A 27,868-nucleotide genomic window follows, 5' to 3' on the forward strand; every position below is an offset into this window, starting at 1 on the left:
AGGGACACACTGTATTTCTAACTCACTTCATTAACCGGTCTGCCCCTGACATCACCGGAAGCTTCAAATCTTGTCATGGGGCTGCAAGACCCCCTCAACCTTCTTACTGATACAGTCTTTAACAATAGAGACCAGGCTGAAGAGGAGAGGAAGGAACAGCGTGACTTAAGAAAGCAAAGACGGAAAGCCAGGCTTCTGGCAGCCATCATGACAAGACCTAAAACAGCTCCTGGGAGGAGCTTTAAGACGGCGGAAGAGTAAGATGCTGAGCTCACCTTCCTCCCCACAGATACACCAGAAATACAGCTACACGTGGAACAACTCCTACAGAACACCTACTGAACGCTGGCAGAAGACCTCAGACCTCCCAAAAGGCAAGAAACTCCCCACGTACCTGGGTACGGCAAAAGGAAAAAGAATAAACAGAGACAAAAGAATAGGGACGGACCTGCACCAGTGGGAGGGAGCTGTGAAGGAGGAAAGGTTGCCACACACTAGAAGCCCCTTCGCGGGCAGAGACTGCGGGTGGCGGAGGGGGGCAGCTTTGGAGCCGTGGAGGAGAGCGCAGCCACAGGGGTGCGGTGGGCAAAGGGGGAAGATTCCCGCACAGAGGTTCAGGGCCGACCGGCACTCACCAGCCCGAGAGGCTTGTCTGCTCACCGCCGGGTCGGGCGGGGCTGGGAGCTGAGGCTCGGGCTTCGGTCGGAGCGCAGGGAGAGGACTGGGGTTGGCGGTGTGAACACAGCCTGCAGGGGGCTAGTGCACCATGGGTAGCCGGGAGGGAGTCTGGGAAAAAGTCTGGAGCTGCCGAGGAGGCAAGAGACTTTTTCTTCCCTCTTTGTTTCCGGGTGCGTGAGGAAAGGGGATTAAGAGCGCTGCTTAAAGGAGCTCCAGAGACGGGCGTGAGCCGCGGCTAAAAGCGCGCACCCCGGAGACGGGCATGAGACACTAAGGCCGCTGCTGCAGCCACCAAGTAGCCTGTGTGCGAGCACAGGTCACTATCCACACCTCCCTTCCAGGGAGCCTGTACAGCCTGTCACTGCCAGGGCCCCGTGATCCAGGGACAACTTCCCTGGGAGAATGCACGGCGCACCTCAGGCTGGTGCAACGTCACACTGGCCTCTGCCGCCGCAGGCTCGCCCCGCACTCTGTGCCCCTCCCTCCCCCCAGCCTGAGTGAGCCAGAGCCCCCGAATCAGCTGCTCCTTTAACCCCTGCCTGTCTGAGCGAAGAACAGACGCCCTTCGGCGATCTACACGCAGAGGCGGGGCCAAATCCAAAGCTGAGCCTCAGGAGCTGTGCGAAAAAAGAAGAGAAAGGGAAATTTCTCCCAGCAGCCTCAGGAGCAGCGGATTAAAGCTCCACAATCAACTTGATGTACCCTGCATCTGTGGAATACATGAATAGACAACGAATCATCCCAAATTGAGGAGGCGGACTTTGGGAACAACGATATACATATATTTTTCCCTTTTTCTCTTTTTGTGAATGTGTATGTGTATGCTTCTGTGTTTAATTTTGTCTGTATAGCTTTGCTGATACCATTTGTCCTAGGGTTCTGTCTGTCCGTTTGTTTTGTTGTTTGTTTGTTTAGTATGATTTATAGCGCTTCCTATCATTGGTGGATTTCTTATTCGGTTTGGTTGCTCTCTTCTTTCTTTCTTTCTTTTTTATTACTTTAAAAAAACTTTTTTAATAATGATTTTTTACTTTTATTTTAATAACTATTTAATTTAATTTTACTTTATTTTATCTTCTTTCTTTCCTTTTTTTTATTCCTTTTATTCAGAGCTGTGTGGAGGACAGGCTCTTGGTGCTCCAGACAGGTGTCAGGGCTGTGCCTCTGAGGTGGGAGAGACAAGTTAAGGACATTATTCCACAAGAGAAATCCCAGGTCCACATAATATCAAATGGCGAAAATCTCCCAGAGACCTCCATCTCAACACCAACACCCAGCTCCACTCAACGACCAGCAAGCTACAGTGCTGGATACCCTACGCCAAACAACTAGCAAGACAGGAACACAACCCCACCCATTAGCAGAGAGCCTGCCTAAAATCATAATAAGGCAACTGACACTCCAAAACACACCACCAGACATGGACCTGCCCACCACAAAGACAACATCCAGCCTCATTCACCAGAACACAGACACTAGTCCCCTCCACTAGGCAGCCTACACAACCCACTGAACCAAACTTAACCACTGGGGGCAGACACCAAAAACAACAGGACCTACGACCCTGCAGCCTGAGAAAAGGAGAACCCAAACACAGTAAGTTAAGCAAAATGAGAAGACAGAGAAACACACAGTAGATGAAGGAGTAAGATAAAAACTCACCAGACCTAACAAATTAGGAGGAAATAGGCAGTCTACCTGAAAAAGAATTCAGAATAATTATAGTAAAGATGAACAAAAATCTTGGAAATAGAATGGAGAAAACACAAGAAATGTTGAACAAAGACCTAGAAGAACTAAAGAGCAAACAAACAGTGATGAACACACAATAAATGAAATTTAAAATTCTCTAGGAGGGATCAATAGCAGAATAACTGAGGCAGAAGAACGGATAAGTGACCTGGAAGATAAAATAGTGGAAATGACTACTGCAGAGCAGAATAAAGAAAAAAGAATGAAAGAATTGAGGACAGGCTCAGAGACCTCTGGGACAACATTAAACACACCAACATTCGAATTATAGGGATTCCAGAAGAAGAAGAGAAAAAGAAAGGGACTGAGAAAATATTTGAAGAGATTATAGTTGAAAACTCCCCAAATACGGGAAAGGAAATAATTAATTAAGTCCAGGAAGCACAGAGAGTCCCATACAGGATAAATCCAAGGAGAAACACGCCAAGACACATATTAATCAAACTATCAAAAGTTAATTACAGAGCTTCCCTGGTGGTGCAATGGTTAAGAATCTGCCTGCCAATGCAGGGGACATAGGTTTGAGCCATGGTATGGGAAGATCCCACATACTGCGGAGCAGCTAAGCCCGTGAGCCACAACTACTGAGCCTGCACATCTGGAGCCTGTGCTCCACAATGGGAGAGGCCACAACAGTGAGAGGCACATGCACCACAATGAATAGTGGCTCCCGCTTGCCACAGATGGAGAAAACCCTCACACAGAAACGCAGACCCAACATAGCGAAAAATTAATTAATTAATTTAAAAAATAATAATTACATAGAAAAAATATTAAAAGCGGCATGGGAAAAACAACAAATAATATACAAGGGAATCCCCATAATGTTGACAGCTGATCTTTCAGGAGAAACTCTGCAAGCCAGAAGGGAGTGCCAGGACACATTTAACATGATGAAGGGGGAAAACTTATAACCAAGGTTACTCTACCCAGCGAAGATCTCATTCAGATTTGATGGAGAAAGTAAAATCTTTACAGACAAGCAAAAGCTGAGAGAATTCAGCACCACCAAACCAGCTTTACAACAAATGCCACAGGAACTTCTCTAGGCAGGAAACACAAGAGAAGGAAAAGACCTACAATAACAAACCCAAAGCACTTAAGAAAATGGGAACAGGAACATACATATCGATAAATACCTTAAATGTAAATGGATTAAATGCTCCAACCAAAAAATATAGACTGGCTGAATGGATACAAAAACAAGACCTGTATATATGCTGTCTACAAGACACCCACCTCAGACCTAGGGAAACATACAGACTGAAAGTGAGGGGATGGAAAAAGATATTCCATGCAAATGGAAATCAGAGGAAAGCTGGAGTAGCAATTCTTATATCAGACAAAATAGACTTTAAAACAAGAGACAAAGAAGGTCACTACATAATGATCAATGGATCAAACCAAGAAGAAGATATAATAATTGTAAATATTTATGCACCCAAAATAGGAGCACCTCAATACATAAGGCAAATACTAACAGCCATAAAAGGGGAAATCGACAGTAACACAATCATAGTAGGGGACTTTAACACCCCACTTTCACCAATGGACAGATCACCCAAAATGAAAATAAATAAGGAAACACAAGCTTTAAATGATACATTAAACAAGATGGACTTAATTGATATTTACAGGACATTCCATCCAAAAACAACACAATACACTTTCTTCTCAAGTGCTCATGGAACATTCTCCAGGACAGATCATCTCATGGGTCACAAATCAAGCCTTGGTAAATTTAAGAAAATTGAAATCATATCAAGTATATTTTCTGACCACAAAACTATGAGGCTAGATATCAATTACTGGAAAAAATCTGAAAAAGTACAAGCACATGGAGGCTAAACAATACACTACTTAATAAGCAAGAGATCACTGAATAAATCAAAGAGGAAATCAAAAAATACCTAGAAAAAAATGACAATGAAAACACAATGACCCACAATCTATGGGATGAAGCAAAAGTAGTCCTAAGAGGGACGTTTACAGCAATACAATCCTACCTTAAGAAACAAGAAACATCTCAAATAAACAACCCAAACTTATACCTAAAGCAGTTAGAGGATGAAGAACAAAAAACCACAAAGTTAGCAGAAGGAAAGAAATCATAAAGATCAGATCAGAAATAAATGAAAAAGAAATGAAGGAAATGATAGCAGAGATCAATAAAACTAAAAGCTGGTTCTTTGAGAATATAAACAAAATTGATAAACCATTAGCCAGACTCATCAAGAAAAAAAGGGAGAAGACTCAAATCAATAGAATTAGAAACGAAAAAGGAGAAGTAACAACTGACACTGCAGAAATACAAAGGATCATGAGAGATTACTACAAGCAATTATATGTGAGTAAAATGGACAACCTGGAAGAAATGGACAAATTCGTAGAAATGCACAACCTTCCAAGACTGAACCGGGAAGAAAAACAAAATATGAACAGACCAATCACAAGCACTGAAATTTAAACAGTGATTAAAAATCTTCCAACAAACAAAAGCCCAGGACCAGATGGCTTCACAGGCAAATTCTATCAGACATTTAGAGAAGAGCTAGCACCTACCCTTCTCACACTCCTCCAAAATATAGCAGAGGAAGGAACACTCCCAAACTCATTGTACGAGGTCACCATCACCCTGATACCAAAACCAGACAAGGATGTCACAAAGAAAGAAAACTACAGGCCAATATCACTGACGAACATAGATGCAAAAATCTTCAACAAAATACTAGCAAACAGAATCCAACAGCACATTAAAAGGATCATACACCATGATCAAGTGGGGTTCATCCCAGGAATGCAAGAATTCTTCAACATATGCATATCAATCAATGTGATAGACCATATTAACAAATTGAAGAAGGAAAACCATATGATCATCTCAATAGATGCAGAGAAAGCTTTTGACAAAATTGAACACCCATTTATGATAAAAACCCTCCAGAGAGCAGGCATAGAGGGAACTTACCTCGACGTAATAAAGGCCATACATGACAAACCCACATCCAACATCATCCTCAATGGTGAAAAACTGAAACCATTTCCACTAAGCTCAGGAACAAGACAAGGTTGCCCACTCTCACCACCATTATTCACCATAGTATTGGAAATTTTAGCCACAGCAATCAGAGAAGAAAAAGAATTAAAAGGAATCCAAATTGGAAAAGAAGGAGGAAAGCTTTCACTGTTTGCAAATGACATGATACTGTACACAGAGAATCCTAAAGATGCTACCAGAAAACTACTAGAGCAAATCAATGAATTTGGTAAAGTAGCAGGATACAAAATTAATGCACAGAAATCTCTGGCATTCCTATACACTAATGATGAAAAATCTGAAAGTGAAATTAAGAAAACACTCCCATTTATCATTGCAACAAAAAGAATAAAATATCTAGGAATAAACCTACCTAAGGCGACAAAAGACCTGTATGCAGAAAATTATAAGCCACTGATGAAAGAAATTAAAGATGATACAAATAGATGGAGAGATACACTGTGTTCTTGGATTGGAAGAATTAACATTGTGAAAAAGGCTATAGTACCCAAAGCAATCTACAGATTCAATGAAATCCCTATCAAACTACCACTGGCATTTTTCACAGAACTAGAACAAAAAATTTCCCAATTTGTATGGAAACACAAAAGACCCCGAAGAGCCAGAGCAATCGAGAGAGAAAAACGGAGCTGGAGGAATCAGGCTCCCAGACTTCAGACTATACTACAAAGCAACAGTAATCAAGACAGTATGGTACTTGCAGAAAAACAGAAATATAGATCAATGGAACAGGATAGAAAGCCCAGAGATAAATCCACACACATATGGTCTCCTTATCTTTGATAAAGGAGGCAAAAATATACAGTGGAGAAAAGACAGCCTCTTCAATAAGTGATGCTGGGAAAACTGAACAGCTACATGTAAAGAGTGAAATTAGAACACTTCCTAACACCATATACAAAAATAAACTCGATATGGATTAAAGACCTAAATTTAAGGCCAGACACTCTCAAAATCTTAGAGGAAAACATAGACAGGACACTCTATGACTTAAATCACAGCAAGATCCTTTTTGACCCACCTCCTAGAGGAAGGGAAATAAAAAAATTAAACACATGGCACCTAATGAAACTTAAAAGCTTTTGCACAGCAAAGGAAACCATAAATAAGACAAAAAGACAACGCTCAGAATGGGAGAAAATATTTGCAAATGAACCAACTGACAAAGGATTAATCTCCAAAATTTACAAGCAGCTCATGCAGCTCAATATCAAGAAAACAAACAACCCAATCCAAAAATGGGCAGAAGACCTAAACAGACATTTCCCCAAAGAAGATATACAGCTTGCCAACAAACACATGAAAGAATGCTCAACATCATTAATCATTAGAGAAATGCAAAGCAAAACTACCATGAGATAGCATCTCACACCGCTCAGAATGGCCATCATCAAAATATCTACAAACAGTAAATGCTGGAGAGGGTGTGGAGAAAAGGGAACCCTCTTACACTGTTGGCGGGAATGTAAATTGATACAGACACTATGGAGAACAGTATGAAGGTGCCTTAAAAAACTAAAAATAAAACTACCATATGACCCAGCAATCCCACTACTGGGCATATACCCTGAGAAAACCATAATTCAAAAACAGTCATGGGCTTCCCTGGTGGTGCAGTGGTTGAGAATCCACCTGCCGATGCAGGGGACACGGGTTCATGCCCTGGTCCGGGAAGATCCCACCACGGAGCAGCTGGGCCTGTGAGCCATGGCCGCTGAGCCTGTGCGTCTGGAGCCTGTGCTCCGCAATGGGAGAGGCCACAACAGTGAGAGGCCCGCATTCCGCAAAAAAAAGAAAAAAAAGTCATCTAACACAATGTTCATTGCAGTACTATTTACAATAGCCAGGACATGGAAGCAACCTAAGTGTCCATCAACAGATGAATGGATAAAGAAGATGTGGCACATATATACAATGGAATATTATTCAGCCATAAAAGGAAACAAAATTGAGTTATTTGTAGTGAGGTGGATGGGCCTAGAGTCTGTCATACAGAGTGAAGTAAGTCAGAAAGAGAAAAACAAATATTGTATGCTAACACATATATGGAATCTAAAAGAAAGAAAAAAATTGTCATGAAGAACCTGGGCAAGACGGGAATAAAGATGCAGACCTACTAGAGAATGGACTTGAGGATAAGAAGAGGGGTAAGGGTAAGCTGGGACAAAGTGAGAGAGTGGCACGGACATATATACACTTCCATATGTAAAATAGATAGCTAATGGGAAGCAGCCGCATAGCACAGGGAGATCAGCTTGATGCTTTGTGACCACCTAGAGGGGTGGTATAGGGAGGGAGACACAAGAGGGAAGAGATATACGGATATATGTATATGTATAACTGATTCACTTTGTTATAAAGCAGAAACTAACACACCATTGTAAAGTAATTATACTCCAATAAAGATGTTTTTAAAAAAAAAAAATTCACCTCCCGGTCACCGCAAAAGTACTCTCTGAAGACCCCCGCCAGGAAAGGGAGCCTGTTTTAGCTGTGGGAGCCCCAAATACTGGAGCAAGGAATGCTCAGGACGCAGGTCCCAGCCTGTTAGGGAAACCACTGACTGAAACCGTCCACCCTGGCCAGGCACCACAGTAATCATCTGCATGTTATTTTACGACAGGAAATCCTGGTAAGGAACACGGAACTAACAAGCCACCACCAACCGGAAGAATCTGGCAAAGGTCAAAAGGAGAGAGGAGACACCAGTCCATAAGTCCGTATGTCCTACCAACCTCCCAGAATCCTCCTTGCTGGAATCCATCTTGGCTGAGCAATGCGCACATCACCAGGAAGGACCCTGAGTCTGAATGATTGGCCAGAGACAACCCAGAAACTAACCCCATCACCATAAAACCCGAGACTGTGAGCCACGTGGCAGAGTAGTTCTCCTGCGTTCCCTTACCCTACTGCTCTCTGCTTGGGTCCCCCTTCCCAATAACATCTCCTGCTTTGTCAGCACATGTGTCTCCTCAGACAATTCATTTCCAAGTGTTAGAGAAGAGCCCGCTCTCGGGCCCTGGAAGGGTCCTGCTTCCTGCAACAAGCCTACACCCAAGAAGCCATGCCCACTCTGCAAGAAGATGGGCCACTGAAGGAGGGAATGCCCCCAGCTCCGAAGGGAGTGAGGAAGGTCCCCGACGCCAGTCATGGCAATGGTTGACTGAGGGACCTGAGATCTCCCAAGGCTCCCGAGAAGACAGTCATCATCACACAGGAGGAACCACGGGTGACCATTGACGTGGCAGGTAAACTTGTCCAGTTTCTAGTGGACATGGGAGCCATTTACTCTGTCCTGCCTTCTCATGCTGGGCCCCTGAAATCTGCTCTATTGTTGGGGTAGAAGGAAAACCAAAGGTAAAACATTTCACCACCCCTCTAACCTGCACCTGGGGAAAGACACTTATAACTCACGAGTTTCTTGTCATGCCTAATGCCCCAGCCCATTATTGGAAAGAGATTTTCTCCCAGCCTTGGGGGGCAACTCTTACTCTCCCTGAAAACCAAAACCAGGGAATATTTTTGTCTGCTCTATGTATTATACAGGACACAAAATATTCCCCCAGAAATTAAAAAACTTATAGATCCACAGGTCTGGGGTCAGGGAATCCCAGGAAAACAAAATTTGTCACCCCTATAAAAATCACTTAAAGGAGGCTAATAATCTCCCTTCCAGGCATCAATACCCTCTATTTCCAGTAAACTCTCCATTTCTCTGCTCTTCTGCTTCTCATGAAGTCACGTCTCCTTTAACCACACCCATACTAAGGGTCCTTCTTGTTGTTCACGTCAGCACAGCTCCAGTTGACAAACATCCACTACGCCAGGGGTCCCCAACAGCAGGAGGTGAGCGGCGGGTGAGCGAGTGAAACTTCATCTGTATTTACAGCCGCTCCCCATCGCTCGCAGCACCGCCTGAGCTCCATCTCCTGTCAGCATTATGGTGAGTTGTGTAATTATTTCATTATATTTTACGATGTAATAATAGAAATGAACTGTACAATAAATGTAATGCACTTGAATCATCCCGAAACCATCCCCCCACCTCCCAGTCCGTGAAAAAACTGTCTTCCACGAAGCCGGTCCCTGGTGTCAAAAGGGTTGGGGACCGCTGCTCTGTCCAACTCCATGAATGCCATTGCTAAAGTGACTAACTCATCTGACTGTTGGATCTGCCCTGGCAACCGCACCTCCCCAGAGGACCTACATCTTTTAGGACTCCCCGCTTCCTTGGGCGACCTGATGGGGTAACAGCAAAATATGCTGGGTTCTCATTTACCACCCAGTAAGGAAGGAAGGACTGGGGCAGGAACCAACTGGGGGCCAAATTCTCTGGAACAGACACCCGCCTCCAAATCAGAGGAAAGAGTATTTCAGCTTTTAGGCAAAGCTAGCCTCTGTTTTTCTGGTATTAACATCCAGGGACAAAAATTAAGATGGCTTAATGAAACTTACTACAATCACAGTCTAATTTTTAGTAATCACAGGTGGGTGACAGACACCAACCAGACTTCCAATATCCAACAGCGGGGAATGTCACTATCTGGTGGAAGAATCTAGTGACTGGAATAAACAAAACTAAAACTCACAATAAAAACATGATAATGGTTAACAATACCAAGAGAAAGCCAACGCAGGGAGTAGACAATATTCCAAACTAATGTTTAATATAACTAATAACTATATTCAGATGTACTCCAGTTCCTCCCTGTTACAGCTGCTGTATCAAAACTTGAGGTGCCAAAGGAGAAAAAAAAAACACCATGGCTTCAAAAATCTCCATCTTTAGATGACGATGCATCAGGATTTCAACACATCCCACCTGAGGATGGGGACCATCAACACCCACTGGACAAGGTTGCTGCTTCCTTCTACTCCCCACTAACCACCTCCGCCACTATAAACAATCCCGAGAACCCTCTCTCTGACAGAAAAGCAAAGAGATCTGGACCCTCAGGTAAGGACAATGCCCATGCTCAGCTGGAAGCACTTACAGAAGAGGGACTATTGACCCTTGACCCTTAAAATATATTTTTTTAACATCTTTATTGGAGTATAATTGCTTTACAACAGTGTGTTAGTTTCTGCTGTATAACAAAGTGAATCAGCTCTATGTATACATATATCCCCATGTCCCCTCCCTCTTACGTCTCCCTCCCACCCTCCATATCCCACCCCTCTAGGTGGTCACAAACCACCTAGCTGATCTCCCTGTGCTATGCGGCTGCTTCCCACTTGCTACCTATTTTACGTTTGGTAGTGTATATATGTCCATGCCACTCTCTCACTTTGTCACAGCTTACCCTTCCCCCTCCCCATATCCTCAAGTCCATTCTCTAGTAGGTTTGTGTCTTTATTCCCGTCTTACCCCTGCCTTTAAAATATTTTAAGGGTCCAGACTCCTTGGTGGCGGGGGGGGGGGGGGGGGGGGGGTGCGGAATGTTACAGCAGGCAGGTAGCTAGATACAAGTAGAGAAAGGGGGGAATGGGCCAGGTGTCAGGAAACCACATATCTTGTCAACAACAGGGGTCCTTGGGCAGACAGAGGAAAGCAGGAACCTCCAGACTGACAGGAAACCACACATTTGGGGGTGATAAGTGTCCTGGAGGCAAAGGAAGGTGGGAAAAGGCAGGAATCTCCAGCATCTGAATGTAACCTTTTGCTCACTATGCCCTCATTACAATAAAATTAGCCTTGCAGATAAGAAGTTCCCATCATGCACCACTGCTGTGAAACTTCCCATCAAGGCTAAATGAGGACACAAATCCCTCCTCCCCTCGGGAAGGTGGAACTGGCATGAAAATCAGGGAATACGACCCCCAAACTCCTCCCTCCCCAATGAATGTTCTGTCCCTTCATTTCTGCCCCCCACATAACCAGCTTGACAAAGAAACTCAGAGCAGCTACTCACTTGAGCCTGCCTGCTCTCCCTTTGAGAGCATACTATCACCGTCAATAAGAAGGTTGAGGGACTTCCCTGATAGTCCAGTGGTTAGGACTCTACGCTTCCACTGCAGGAGGCACGGGTTTGATCCCTGGTCAGGGAACTAAGATCCCACAAACCACACGGTGTGGCCAAAAAAAAAGAAGCAGCAGAAGGTTGAGAGGGGTTTGGGGCCCCATGGCAAGTTTTTGTAGCTTCAGAGGAATGTCACCAGGATAATTAGCAAGAAAGAGTTATTAAAAACAACACAAATGCCAAAGAAGAACAATAAGAAAGGCTGGCCATTTTTCCAGTCTGAGTTACAGTTCCTTATGTCTCTGCTGTTGTTTGGAATGAGTGAACCACACTGGCAAATAGATGAAAAAGCCATAGGAGGTCACACAATCGCAACAGTCCGCAGCAGAACAATGGAGAGGGGAGAATAAGCCTAACCCAGGAACAAAGGAAGAGACCAGAGGCAAAATGGAATTCCCTCCATTAATCACAAGAGTCTTTGCTTCTTTCTTCCCGGTGACACACCATTTCCCCCCAAATCTGAAAATGATATCTAAGAATAAAATGTGCAATTTAGTCTGGAGTCATTTTGTCTTCCACCAGAGGACCGGCCACCCATGGAAACGGGGGCAGAGGCAGGGGGAAGGGAAGCTGCTGGCTTTGCTCTCCTACGGGAGAGGGGCAGCTGCTGTCACAGACACCTCCACTTCAGTGAGAAAGGGATAACCCCAATCAGAGCTGGAGAGAGCTTCTGCTATAGCCAATGACTGTTGAGAAAAAAGTTAAGTCCCATATATCTCCTACCTGCAAGAATATTATTTCAATATATAATTCAATTCTTTATTCCCTCAGCTTCTCCACTACCAGTTTTTCATAAGATGTATATATACCAATATATATAATAATGAATAGGTATGGCCTATGATTTGAAGCATATAAAGTATAATATTTATTAAAATATTTCATATTTATACAATAAAATATATATTCATTTATTCAACAAATAAATATGAATACATGTAATGAATGGGGTGTGGTCAGCTCTTCCCTAGCCTTGCTTCAAATCTTTACTGATGTTTGTACTTAACAAAGCAAACAGAAACAGTTTGAAATAAATCATGAGACCTTTCAGGGATATAGCCATGTCAAAGAATACTGATTTATGGGACGAGATGGATGCAATATATGGCTAAGTTTAAAACTAAGTCTATCACTAAGGCTACAAAACAGCATGTCACAGTGTGTGACTTTTAGTTACAGTTATCTATTCATTCATCCCTTCAACAAATGTGTATTGCCCATCTACCAGCTGCCAATCACTGTTATACTCACAAAGATCCTTTGGCCTTAAAGAGTTACATTCTAGAAGGGGGTCTGGGGGAAGCAACCTGGCAATAAACAATAGATGGAATTAAATAAGTATGTTCTCCAGTATGTTAGAAAATCCTGAATTCTGTGAAGGAAAGCAGAGTGGGGCAGACTAAGGAGGCCCAGAAGTGGTGGGTTTAAGGAAATGTGGAGTGGGTTTTGGATCTAAATAAGGCTGTCAGGCTGGGCTATTTTGAGAATGTGAGATCTGAGCAAAGACTAGAAGGTGAGGGGTATTTAGGGAGATGGTCCTAAGGCAGGAGATAGATGGGCTCCAGGCTAGACGTTTACAACCAGCCCCCTGTTTACACTTCGAGATAGAAATAACAACAGGAACAAGGTAAATAGCTGGACTTTGTCTCCAGTGAACACTTTAAAATAACAATCATGGCAGGGGCAGAGAGGAGCTAAACCCTGCTTGGGTAAAAGATCAAGACATCACGTATTTCTCATCCTTGGGGCCAGGGAGGCCTTGACTGCATATGCACAGAAAGGCTCCTCGGGGGTCCAATGGGGGAGGGGGCTGAGTCAAAGAACAAAGCAAGACGATTAGCCAGATGGAAACAAAGACCGGGAAGACTACCCCTCTATAAATGATTTAAACTTCCCAAAGGCGCGACTTTTCTCCGAGCTCACCTGTGCATCTGTCGGCAGGTACTCTGCTTTTGTAATAAACACCTTTTGTTCCTCTCTACCTTCCGTCTCCTTGTCAGAATTCTTTTTTTCAAGGCAGACAAGGACAGGAGCTCAGACTAGCCACTGGCCCTCGTTGTCCCGCGGTTAGGATTGGGCACCGTCGCTGCCACGACCAGGGTTCAATCCCGGGTCAGGGAACTAAGGTCTCGCTTCCAGCTGCTGCTCACTGGTGTCTCTCAGAAATCAGTCGCACTTGGGAAAGAGCCAGGACAAGGGCCTGAAGATACAGTGTGCCTGGAGCGCGTAAGTGACAGCAATGGGGCCAGGGGGCGCTCATGCTGGAAGAACAAAGAGCAGAAAACATGTCAGAAATGGATGAGGAGGGCAGATCCTGGGAGTTTTATAAGACACTGTGTAGTCGTATTATTTCCGTATAAACACTAGAAAAGTGTAAGCCAAAAAGGTTGATTTTTTTTTCTGAGTGACAGGATGACAAATACTTCATGCTTTCTACGTACTTTGCTTTCCAGCTATATCGAAATATTATTGATATACATCACTGTATAAGTTTAAGGTGTACAGCATAATGGTTTGACTTACACATATTGTAAAATAGTCACCACAACAAGTTTAGTTAGCATCCATCATCTCATACTGATACAATAAAAAGGGAAAGCAAATAAATTCATTTGTACTATTTTTTTTAGATTCCACAAATAAGCAATATAATATGATATTTGTCTTTCTCTGTCTGACTTACTTCACTTAGTGTGACAATCTCTAGGTTCATCCATGTTGCTGCAAATGGCATTATTTCATTCTTTTTTATGGCTGAGTAGTATTCCACAGTATATATGTACCACATCTTCTTTATCCATTCCTCTGTCAACAGACATTTAGGTTGCTTCCATGTCCTGGCTATTGTAAATAATGCTGCTATGACCATTGGGGTGCATGTATCTTTTTGAATTATGGTTTTCTCCAGAATATGCCCAGTGGTATTGACATATACATGCTACTGTATATAAGACAGATAACTAATAGATACCTACTGTATAGCACAGAGCACTCTACTCAATACTCTGTAATGACCTATATGGGAAAAGAATCTAAATAAGAGTGGATACATCTACCTGTATAACTGATTCACTTTGCTGTACAGCAGAAACTAACAGAACATTGTAAACAAGCTATACTCCAATAAAAAACAAATTATTTTAAGGGAAAGCAAAAAAAGACAAGAAAGATTTTTTCCTTGTGATGAGAACTCTTAGGATCTACTCATTTAACTTCCCTGGACAGTTGACCTGTGACCGACATGGGTTTGAACTGTATGATCCACTTACAAGCAGATATTTTTCAATAAATATACAAAAATAAACATGTAGAATATCATGTGCAAGACTTGAAGTGAATAACCTGCTTTACATAGGCATAAGGTGAGTGATATTTAATATAAAATGAACAATGTGTTAGTTTTCTTACTGTTTTATAACTTTGCTTTCAAAAAATTAGGGGGCTTCCCTGGTGGTGCAGTGGTTGAGAGTCCGCCTGCTGATGCAGGGGACACGGGTTTGTGCCCCGGTCCGGGAAGATCCCACATGCCGCGGAGCGGCTGGGCCCGTGAGCCATGGCCGCTGAGCCTGCGCGTCTGGAGCCTGTGCTCTGCAACGGGAGAGGCCACAACAGTGAGAGGCCCGCGTACCACAAAAAAAAAAAAGAATTACATTACCATACAGTATGTCTCTCTCTTGTAATTGGAGAAATTGCATTATCCGCCTATCATCACAGGTAAGTGGTTTTTTTAAATGTAACAATGTTTCCATTGCTATATTATGAATATGACTATAATACTGTATGCCATAAAAATTTTGCAGTGATTCATTCATTAGTGTACAGGCGAGGCTACTGTGAAACAACTGATTACACTAGGCTACCATAAAGCAGTCATGCTGCTACTGCTTCAATATCAATGCATGAATTGATATACCTCTAAATAAACATAAATTTATTTTTCACATTACCTTTTCACTTTGAAGTTTAGTGTTAGTCATAAGCATAAAGTCTACAGTGTATTGCATCACATAAGACAATATTGCTGTAGGTACTGACAGACAGGTGATCTATCTTGTAGACAGACACAAACCTAACAGTATCGATAAATACTGTGCAGTACTGTAAAGGTATTTTCTCTACCTTATGATTTTCTTAATAACATTTTCTTTTCTCTAGCTTACCTTGTTATAAGAATACAGGATATAATACATATAAAATACAGAATATGTGTTAATCAACTGCTTATGGGACCGGTTAAGCTTCAGGTGAATAGTAGTCTATTAGTAGTTAATTTTTTAATTAATTTATTTATTTATTTTGGGCTGTGTTGGGTCTTCGTTGCTGCTCATGGGCTTTCTCTAGCTGTGGAGAGAGGGGGCTACTCTTCGTTGTGGTGCGCAGGCTTCTCATTGTGATGGCTTCTCTTGTTGTGAAACACAGGCTCTAAGTGTGCGGGCTTCAGTAGTTGTGGCATGCAGCCTCAGTAGTTGTGGCGTGCAGGCTCTAGAGCACAGGCTCTGCAGCTGTGGTGCACGAGCTTAGTTGCTCCACAGCATGTGGGATCTTCCCAGACCAGGGATCGAACCCGTGTCCGCTGCCTTGGCAGGCAGATTCTTAACCACCGTACCACCAGGGAAGTCCTATAATTAAGTTTTTAAGGAGTCAAAAGTTACATTTAGATTTTCCACTGTGTGGGGGGTAGGCACCCCTAACCCCTGCATTGTTCAAGGGTTAACTGTATATTATATAGCAGTGTTAACCATAGTCATCATGCTGTACATGACATCCTAGTGCTTATTTATCTTATAACTGGAAGTCTGTACCTTTTGACCACCTTCCTCCAATTATGTTTCTTTGTGTACTGGTTTCACAATTAGAAAAAGAAGGAAAAGATATATATCTGATAAGGGGTTAATATCCAAAATATATAAAGAACTCATACAACTCAATAGTTTAAAAAAAACAATTAAAAATGGGCAAAGAACCTAAACAGACATTTTCCCAGAGGTATATAAAAGGCCAACAGGTACATAAAAAGACGCTTAACATCACTAGTCATTTGGGAAATGCAAATTAAAACCACAATGAGATATCATCAAAAAGACAAGAAATAACAAATGCTGGTGTGGATGTGGAGAAAAGGGAACCCTTGTACACTGTTGGTAGGAATGTAAATTGGTGCAGCCACTGTGGAAAACAGTATGGAGTTTCCTCAAAAAATTAAAAATTGGACAACCATATGATCTGGCAGTTTCACTTCTGGGACTATATCCAAAGGAAATGAAACCACTAAATCAAAAAGATATACGCACCCCCATATTCACAGCAGCATTATTTACAATAGCTAAAATACTTAGGAAGCAACCTAAGTGTCCATCAATGGATGGGCATCAATGGATGTCCATCAATGGATGAATGGATAAAAAAGTTGTGGTATATATGTAATGGAATGTTATTCAGCCATAAAAAAAATGAGGAAATTCTATCATTTGTAACAACATGTATGAAACTTGAAGTTGTTATGGTAGGTGAAATAAGTCAGAGAAAGACAAATACTGTATGATCTCATTTATATGTGGAATCTAAAAATGAAAGAAAGAAAAACAGAACAAAACAAACAACAACAACAAAAAAACTCATAGAAAAAAATCAGACATATGGTTACCTGAGGCAGAGGGAAGAGGGGGAAGGATTGGAGGAAGGTGGTCAAAATGTACAAATCTCCAGTTATAAGATAAATAAGTACTAGGATGCAATGTACCACATGAAGACTCTAGTTAACACGGCTGTATAATATACATGATATTTGTTGAGAGTAAATCCTAGGAATTCTCACCACAAGAATTTTTTTCCCTTTTTCTTTTCTTCTTTCTTTTCTTTATAGTGTATCTATATGAGATGATGGATGTTAGATGAACGTATTGCAATAATCATTTTACAGCATATGTAAATCAAGCCATCATGCTGTACACCTTAAACTTATGCAGTGATGTGTGTCATTATTTCTCAATAAAACTGGAGAAAAAACAAGTCTTTTTAAAGTACTGATGCCTGGCTCCACCCCCCAGACATGCTGATAAATATAATAGGATGCAACCCAGGCATCAGGATTTTTTAAATCTCCCCCAGGTAGTTTTATATGCAACAATTGAGAGTCCCTGGCATTCGAAGGGCCAAAAGCGGGCCCGATACCTGTGGGGAACTGGAAGAAAATGTAATGGGAGGAGTCAACAGATGCCAGTTATATGCCAAATTTCCATACTAAGAAGTCTGGATATATATATAGAGAAAGAGTTAGAGATAGCTGATAGGTAAATGGATGGATGGATAGATAGGTAAAGTGATAGATAGATAGATAGATAGATAGATAGATAGATAGATAGATAGATAGATAGATCTAGCTGCCTGTAAAAGTCTCATTTCTTGAATAGCTAATAGATATCTCAAAACTATGATGTAAAAATCCAAACTCCTGATTCCTACCCCCACCCCTACCAAAAAAAATCTCCTTTCCTCCTTAAGTCTTTCCCATCTCAGTAAGTCTCAGCTCCATCCTTCCTAAAGCTCTAGGAGCCGTCCTCGAAGCTCACTATTTTAGGCATCCTTATTTAATCCTTACTCTTCAGTAGTTCTCTTACCTGAAGCTCTTGAGAGTACATTACTGCTGCTCATTGACCATGCTGACTCACAATGGTGGTACCGGGTTTCCTTATGTGCTTTGTAATTTTGTATTGTGAGCCCTTCAGGACTCTTTGGGACTCTCTTGGTGGGTATCTCATGCTATCTGGATGGAGGGTACTCCTCCTGAGAGGTTTTACATTTACTTTGCCAAAAGCCTACCTCTTTCACAGGCTCGGAGCTCTTTAACGTTAATTTATTGACTTGAAGTTTCCAGAACCATACAGCTAGAAAGATTTCAATCCCAACTCTGGGTGAGGATAGGGATATAGTTGTGAATTTTCAGGAAAGACTTTTTCTATCTCAAATCTAAATGAAGACATACAAACGTCCTTCAGACACCATTCTGCACCACTGGATAAGTTTTCTAGTGTGCATCTTCAAAGGCCCCAGCTTTCTGGGCTTCCCTGGTGGCACAGTGGTTGAGAATCTGCCTGCCAATGCAGGGGACACGGGTTCGAGCCCTGGTCTGGGAAGATCCCACATGCCACAGAGCAACTAGGCCCGTGAGCCACAACTACTGAGCCTGCGCGTCTGGAGCCTGTGCTCCTCAACAAGAGAGGCTGCGATAGTGAGAGGCCCGCACACCGTGATGAAGAGTGGCCCCCGCTTGCTGCAACTAGAGAAAGCCCTCACACAGAAAAGAAGACCCAACACAGCCAAAAAATAAATTAATTAATTAAAAAAAAAATGCCCCAGCTTTCTATGGGGGCCTCAAATGCAGCCTTTAAACTCATAGAATTCCCAAGTCATTATCACCTATGCTTATGTAGGTCCTCAGATGAACCTCTATGTGACTGAGACAAGGATTCCACGTTACCCTCTCCTGATCCCATTCCCAGGCTTACAGTGTGGTTTGGCTCTGGAGTTCAGTTTATACTTCATTTTTAGCCCATTGGAAATGTCCTTACATGTTTTCGGGCTCAGTTACACATTTTTAAATGATATCTTTTTATATTTCCTCTAACATGTGCAAGTGTTTTCTAGCAGGAAGCTTTCTGGGTAATCTGGTTTGCCATGTTGCCAGAAATAGACATAGCAAGTGGTAGCATGATGCCATAAACATTAATAGGCTGTGTTAAAATGATGCACCTCAAACCTGAAGAAAAACCATTACGATTTTTCAGGGATTTATAAATCATGCAACACTACATATGGAATTTTACAAAGTGTCATGAAATGTGGTAATAAATATTTAGAAGTTTCTTTTGAGGTTTCTCATTTTAAAGCAAAGGTATTTTACAAATCAGAGCCACATTCATTGGGGAAACACTTGTTCTGTCACAGTTAAAGACTGAAATAATACCAAAAAAAGCATATGGTGAAACCCAAAATGTATATCTTTGTCAGCCAAATATTGTTGGATGATACATGGAAAGCATTACAGAAGAGTAAAGAAACAAATGTTGGAACAAATTACATAGTGTTGAAGGTTTGCTATATATTTGGATGAAGCACTCATGTTTCTAACACATTTCAGCTTATGGTATTTTCTGGATTCTGTTTCCAATAACAAAATACATGAAGAACTGTTTTTTGTGGGACACGACAATAGAGGACGAAATAATATTTTCCCTCAGTTATAAATAACTTCTTTTAGAAAGATTACAATACATGGAAAAGAGCAGGAAACTACTTGAATTGGAATTTTAGAAATTCCCAAGCAAAGGTACAGATAAAGTACCCCACATGAAATGCATTCCATCTATCATTCACAGGCAAGCTATTGGCAGCAAAGATGGTGAAGCCATAAGACAGCAAAGTGCTACAGGATGTCGTGGTGAGGTTAGACTTATAAAAACAAGACATTTTAAAATGTAGGGGACTCTTTGCATTCTTGTAGAGAGGGTAACTTTCTTAGATCAGGTTCCCTGGGAAGCAGATTCTGAGAAAGAATATCACATAGAAATTTTATTGGAGAATGCCCTTAGGACCAACTGTGGGGAAGTGAAGGAGGCAGGATTAGGCAGAAGGAGAAATTGAACTGAGACGCAGTTCCCACAAGGTCCTCAACCAATCCCCTGCATAGCTCTGGAGCTGGGATGGCCCCTCAACGTGGTCCCATCTCGCCACAAGCTGGCCCAGCCCTTAATCCAGACCCGACCAATTATTGAATGAGAGCTGCCCCTGGGAGGGGACGTGACCTTGGGTGAGGCATCTTTCTTCCACTGAGGGCTGTACCTAGAGGATGACTTGCCAGCCACCAACATGACATGAAGGGCTGGGGGAAGTGCCTCACGGCGTCCACCAAAGCCACCATGCAGAGGATTGAAGGAGAGACTCTGGCAAAATGCCTGAAAGAACTGGCCAACTGAAAGATGAGTTCTTCATTTGCCTCTTACAAAGAAATCAAGAGATCCAAATGTGCTGACCTTGGCTATAGTGACAACTAGAAGACACAAGGATGTGACACACCACAAAAAATTCAGTCTAACAATAGACTACTTTTTTTTTAACATCTTTATTGGAGTATAATTGCTTTACAATGGTGTGTTAGTTTCTGCTGTATAACAAAGTGAATCAGCTATTCGTATACATATGTCCCCATATCCCCTCCCTCTTGTGTCTCCCTCCCACCCTCCCTATCCCACCCCTCCAGGTGGTCACAAAGCACCGAGCTGATCTCCCTGTGCTATGCAGCTGCTTCCCACTAGTTATCTATTTTACATTTGGTAGTGTATATATATCAATGCTACTCTCTCACTTCGTCCCAGCTTACCCTTTCCCCTCCCCTTGTCCTCAAGTCCATTCTCTACGTCTGTGTCTTTATTCCTGTCCTACCCTAGGTTCATCTGAACCATTTTTTTTTTACATGTTGTTTCCAAAACTTATGTAGCCTAAAAATCTCTAATGCATGCACACTTAAGAAACCTGGAAAATTGTTTCAACTTGTGAAAAAGCTTCAATAGTTTCAGTGCATGTTAAACCTAGATGTTAAACTTTTTCAAAAAGATACATGCACCTCAGTGTTCAGAGCAGCATTATTTACAGTTGACAAGGTATGGAAGCAACCTAAATGTCCATCAACAGATGAATGGATAAAGATAATGTGATATATATATAGTGGAATACTACTCAGCCATAAAAAAGAATGAATTTTTGCCATTTGGAGCAACATGGATGGACTTGGAGGGCATTATGCTAAGTGAAATAAGTCACACAGAGAAAGACAAATACTGTATGATATCACACATATGTGGAATCTAAAAAATACAACAAACTAGTAAATATAACAGAAAAGAAGCAGACTCACAGATATAGAGACCAAACCAGTGGTTATCAGTGGGGAGAGGGAAGGGGGAGGGAAAATATAAGGGTAGGAGATTAATAGGTGCAAACTATTAGGTATAAAATAAGCTACAAGGACATATTGTAAAACACAAAGAATATAGCCAATATTTTGTAATAACTGTAAATAGAGTATAACCTTTAAAAATTGTGAATCACTATATTGTATACTTATAACATATAATATTGTAAGCAACTACATTTCAATTTTTTTAAAAAAAGAAAAAAAGACCTAGATGTTAAAACTTTTAAAATTATAAACCTCCAGTAGATAAAAATTTCCTAGTTATTTTTTAACAATAATATTTAAGTAATTTTGAATTAACTTTAAACAATGAAAATTACAATTTGGAAAGCATAGTCAAAGATACACTTTTTCCATTTGGATTAACATATTGTTGGAAGAATTTTTTCAACCATGACAGCCAATAAAATCAAGTATCTAAATAAATTGAAAACACAGGCTTTTGAATTTCTACATCACAAAATGTTAAACCAGGTTTTTTAATTAAAGTATCTGATCATGCAATGATGCAAGGCTTAAATTGCATACATATTCAGAACCAGGATAATTCAGCAGCTCAAAGCTCCTGGGTTCCCACAATTCCCCAGTTGAAATGCCCATTCTCTTCTTTCTAGGCTCCAGCTCCTAGACTGTGTCTGGTTATCCTCCTTAACACTTAGTATAGCAGCCTCCAAGCCTTTATCTCCATGTATCACCATCAGTAAAAAAATGTTTAAGCATGTAGCTCCTTTTATTTGTTTATAAATTATACACATGTTCTACACTACTGACAAATTATCTATCTTATGTAACATATACAAAAATACAAATTTAAACAGATAAGACAATCCTTGCCCAAAATGCATAAATTATGAAGAAACATCAGGCAACTCCAGATGAAGAAAGAGTCTCTAATGTAACTGGTATTTACTCTTCAAAAATGTTATGGTCCAGCTACATGTAAAAGAATGAAATTAGAACACTTCCTAACACCATACACAAAAATAAACTCAAAATAGATTAAAGACCTAAATGTAAGGCCAGACCCTATAAAACTCTTAGAGGAAAACATAGGCAGAACACTCTATGACATAAATCACAGCAAGATCCTTTTTGACCCACCTCCTAGAGAAATGGAAATAAAAATGAAAATAAACAAATGGGACCTAATGAAACTTAAAAGCTTTTGCACAGCAAAGGAAACCATAAACTAGACAAAAAGACAACCCTCAGAATAGAAGAAAATATTTGTAAATGAAGCAACTGGCAGAGGATTAATCTCTAAAATATACAAGCTGCTCATGCAGCTCAATATCACAAAGGCAAACAACCCAATCCAAAAATGGGCAGAAGACCTAAATAGACATTTCTCCAAAGAAGACATACAGTTGGCCAACAAATGCATGAAAAGAAGCTCAACATCACTAATCATCAGAGAAATGCAAATCAAAACCACAATGAGGTATCGCCTCACACGGGTCAGAATGGCTATCATCAAAAAATCTACAAACAATAAATGCTGGAGAAGGTGTGGAGAAAAAGGAACGCTCCTGCACTGTTGGAGGGAATGTAAATTGATACAGCCACTATGGAGAACAGTATGGAGGTTCCTTAAAAAAGTGAAAATAGAACTACCATATGACCCAGCAATCCCACTACTGGGCATATACCCTGAGAAAACCATAATTCAAAAAGAGCCATGTACCACAATGTTCATTGCAGCACTATTTACAATGGCCAAGACATGGAAGCAACCTAAATGTCCATCAACAGATGATTGGATAAAGAAGATGTGCCATGTATATGCGATGGAATATTACTCAGCCATAAAAAGGAACGAAATTGAGTCATTTGTAGTGAGTTTGATGGACCTAGAGTCTGTCATACAGAGTGAAGTAAGTCAGAAAGAGAAAAACAAATACCATATGCTAACGCATATGTATGAAATTTTAAAAAGCAGTACTGATGAACCTAGTGGCAGGGCAGGAAAAAAAACACAGACGTAGAGAACAGACTTGAGGGCACGAGGGTGGGGGGAAAGGGGAAGCTGGGATGAAGTAAGAGAGTAGCATTGATGTATATACACTATCAAATGTAAAATGGATGGCTAGTGGGAAGCTGCTGCATAGCACAGGGAGATCAGCTCGGTGCTTTGTGCCCACCTAGAGGGGTGGGATAGGGAGGGTGGGAGGGAGACACAAGAGCTGATTCACTTTGTTGTACAGCAGAAACTAACACAACATTGTAACACATTTATACTTCAATAAAGATGTGAAAAAATTTATATTTTGGACAAACAATATGGGGAAAAGTACTTTTTAAAATTTTATTTAATTAATTAATTTATTTATTATTATTATTTTGGCTGCCATTGGGTCTTTGTTGCTGAACACGGGCTTTCTCTAGTTGCAGCAAGCAGGGACTACTCTTTGTTGCGGTGCTCAGGCTTCTCATTGTGGTGGCTTCTCTTGTTGTGGAGCACGGGCTCTAGACGTGTGGACTTCATTAGTTGCAGCATGCAGGCTCAGTAGTTGTGGCTCACGGGCTCTAGAGCACAGGTTCAGTAGTTGTGGTGCACAGGCTTAGCTGCTCCGTGGCATGTGGGATCTTCCCAGACCAGGGCTGGAACCCGTGTCCCCTGCATTGGCAGGCAGATTCTTAACCACTGTGCCACCAGGGAAGCCTGAAAAGTATTTTTTACAATAACAAAATAGAAAATTTAAAAATTTTTTTAAATGTTATAGTCATGAAAGACAAAGATTTAGAAACTGTTCCAAGTTGGAGTGACAACTAAATGCAATGCATGATCCAGGGTTGGATCTTGAGCTCATAAAGGAAATTTTGGAGAAAATAGGCAAACTTTGAGTGGGATGTGTGGATTATATGGTCATGTTAGATGAATGTCAATTTCATAATTTTGATTTTTGCATTGTAAATACACTCTAAATATCAAGGGTTACAGGGCATCATGCATGCAACTTATTTTCAAGTAGTTCAGGAAAAACTAAAACCCACAGTCAATTTATGTGTGTGTATATGTGTGTGTGTGTTTGTGTGCATGTAGAGAGACAGAGAGTAAAAGAATGCAAATATGAACAATATCAACATTTTGAAAATCTGGCTGAAGGATATACAGAGCTCTATAGATCTTTGCACTACTTTCGCGAATTTTCTGTAAATCTGAAATTGTTTCAAAGCAAGAAAGGTTAAAAATTTAATACAAACAGAACAAAAATCCTTTGAAAAGATGACACAAAAAATAGAAACTAGTTTTAAAGTTTCCAGTTATTATTAGTACAATACAATGTATTGATTTTATTAAATTACTAATAACTTTAACTAGTTTTAAAGTATTCTAGTTATTATTAGCACAAAACAATGTATCGATTTTATTAAAATACTAATAACTTTTTCAATATGAGACTATTAATAGTTGTAGATATTTGTCCTGTCCTCTTCTTTATGAAACTGTTCCAGAGGAAAACCTTCAGTGAACTTTTCATTCATAAAAAATTAAATTAAGTTTCCAGATCATAAAACCAACCCCTCTCTTAAAACATTAGATTTAAAACTTTTAAAACTTTTAAAAGTTTTAAAACTTAAAACATTTTATGGGTTAACATTTAATATTTGAGAATTAATGAATCATAAACAATTTAACAAATACATTTAACATCTATTTCCAACTGTTCGAAAGGTTTAAATTATTTTATTTAAGATAATGTTTACATTTTCTCAAGAAATAAAATAGAAATGCTTTCCTATAAGACACTTAAAGTCATGTTCTAATCCTTTTCCACATTTCTGGTTCTCCCTTCCCTGTTAGTTTCAAAATAGGCTGACATCCTCAGAGTAGTCAGGATTTGGAATATCATGTAGGAGGAAGTGGTAATAGTTTTAATTGCAAAAAGTTGTTCTTCCTGAGACCTTCCCCTCTACCCCCTCCTCTTTCGGATCCCCAAAGAATGGTAAACTGATACATTCGAGGGCTTCCCTGGTGGCGCAGTGGTTAAGAATCTGCCTGCTAATGCAGGGGACACTGGTTCAAGCCCTGGTCCGGGAAGATCCCACATGCCGCGGAGCAGCTAAGCCCGTGCGCCACAACTACTGAGCCTGCGCTCTAGAGCCCGCGAGCCACAACTACTGAGCCCGCAAGCCACAACTACTGAAGCCTGCTCACCTAGAGCTCGTGCTCCGCAACAAGAGAAGCCACCGCAATGAGAAGCCCGTGCACCGCAACGAAGAGTAGCCCCTGCTTGCCACAACTAGAGAAAGCCCACGCACAGCAACAAAGACCCAATGCAGCCAAAAATTAATAACTAAAAAATAAATTTTAAAAAAATGATACAGTCGAGTCATTAGTGTCATAGAATAATCCCTCGCTGTCTCCTTAGGTCAGCTCTTCTGACCTTTCTTGACCAGCTGACTCATGAAAAGGAAAGCCTGCTGTCCCAAAATTCAGAGGGATGGGGACTGGGCACTGACTTCAGAATAGCATGTGAAGGATTAATACACAATCACTTTAATTACACAAACAGACCACAAAATGCATATCAACATAGATTATGTTTTATTTGAGTATTTGTATTTCATTAGCGTGTAATACAAGTTACAATGAGGGTTTATATAATTCTGAAATAAGGTCCTTTTTTTTTTTTGCCATATGCGGGACTCTCCCGTTGCGGAGCACAGGCTCCGGATGCGCAGGCTCAGCAGCCATGGCTCACGGGTCCAGCCGTTCCGCGGCATGTGGGATCCTCCCAGACCAGGGCACGAACCCTCATCCCCTGCATCGGCAGGCGGACTCTCAACCACTGCGCCACCAGGGAAGCCCCTGAAATAAGGTTCTTGAATAACACTGTGGCATGTCTCCCCAGAGCAACGGCCCTCAAACACTAAGAGCCATTTTATGAAGGTACCTATCAACAGCCCAAGTGCCCCAAAAACTCTGTCACAAATCTACTGTGTAGACATTACTGAGTACTCTGTTCTACACGTGGAATTTGACGAAGAAGAAAGCCATGTGCAAGAAATCACACTTCAGCAGTCTGCCCACGTACAGGTAATGAACCACAAGCATCCTCCGTGAACACTCCTCCACAGATGTACAAGATCAAAGTTCCCAGACTCACAGACATAGAAAACAAACTTGCCAAAAGGGGAAGGATGGGGGGAGGGATAAATTAGGAGTTTGGGATTAGTGAACAGAAGCCCTTTGATATGCAAAGGGAAAAACCAAGCAATTGTGCTGCTTCAACTGAGAAAAATCTTTATCCAGAAGGATCCAGAAATCCTCTGATAGCCAGTCCCACATTTGTGGCAGACAAAGTAGATCAAGACAAATAGGTCTTGATCCGGGATGCTTGTGAACTGGATGCAGCCTTTCCTGGGATGGTACCCTTCTCCTGACCACGGATTCCGAGGCTGAAACAAGCAGCTCTGGGCACACTGGCAAATGGAGTAACCTCCTTTGTCAACCTAAGTGAATCCCTTAACAGTGGTGATGCTTCAGAAATACAGTAGGAGGACCAATCTGCAAGTGAGATTACTCGGGCATGTAATACCTTCGCTAAAGCACTTAATACGACACAGCTCCTTGCCTCCAAGCCTGGCAGGTGGGATAGACACCAGTGGAGGAGGGAACGTCTATGTCATCAGTAGAGACCAGTCCACACTCATCATTCAGGTCCAAGCCCTCCTCCTTTTAAACACTCACATCACATGACAAGCCCAATTCTAGAGTATCTCAACGTGTACTACCTCTGCAAGTCTACGTTCTGCCTGCTTTTCCTCTCCATGCACTGGGCCAGGTCAACCCCAGCCCTTCAGGCACTTGGGAAGGACTGCAAAACCAGCCTGTTGCAAGCCTGCTGAAATGAGCTCTTCACCCCTGGACTGGCCCAGATCATGAGTTTTTCCATTACCTTGTGGCCATAGTCAATCAGCTGCAGAAGATATCCAGGAAGATAAACTTTCTGGCAAACAGATAAAGCAAGTCGTGGAGCACATCTGGAAGCTTCAGGAGTTGTGTAAAAGTATGGCAAAGCTGGGTATAGAAGACGTCTATGAGTCTGCATACCTTAAAGCTGTAGTTTTCTTTACCCCCCATCATCCAGGTTTGGCCAGCACAAGTCAGATTTTAAAATTCCAAGAAAGGCACAGATGGAGTTGCAGGATTATTTTCAGAAAGCCTACTCAGAAGACACCTACTGATTGGTCCAGATTCTCAATCGCCTGCTGGCCCTCAGGCTGATGAGCTCTAACATAACCGAAGAAGTTTTTTTACTGATCTCATTGGCAGTGTTTCCATAGACAGCATAATCCCCTACATCCTCAAGAAGAAGATGGCAGAGTATAATGGCCAGATCACTGATGCCAATCTATGGAGCACACCACACACCTGCTGAGAAG

The 27,868-nt window shown here is 41.5% G+C and overlaps 1 pseudogene; it reads left to right on the top strand.

Moving 5' to 3' along the window:
• The first annotated feature begins 75 nt into the window (after positions 1-75).
• On the top strand, positions 76-27,864 carry LOC136122607 (nuclear receptor subfamily 2 group C member 2-like; annotated as a pseudogene).
• The last annotated feature ends 4 nt before the right edge of the window (positions 27,865-27,868 follow it).

Source organism: Phocoena phocoena, chromosome 4 (assembly GCF_963924675.1).
Source record: "Phocoena phocoena chromosome 4, mPhoPho1.1, whole genome shotgun sequence".
NCBI lineage: Eukaryota > Metazoa > Chordata > Mammalia > Artiodactyla > Phocoenidae > Phocoena > Phocoena phocoena.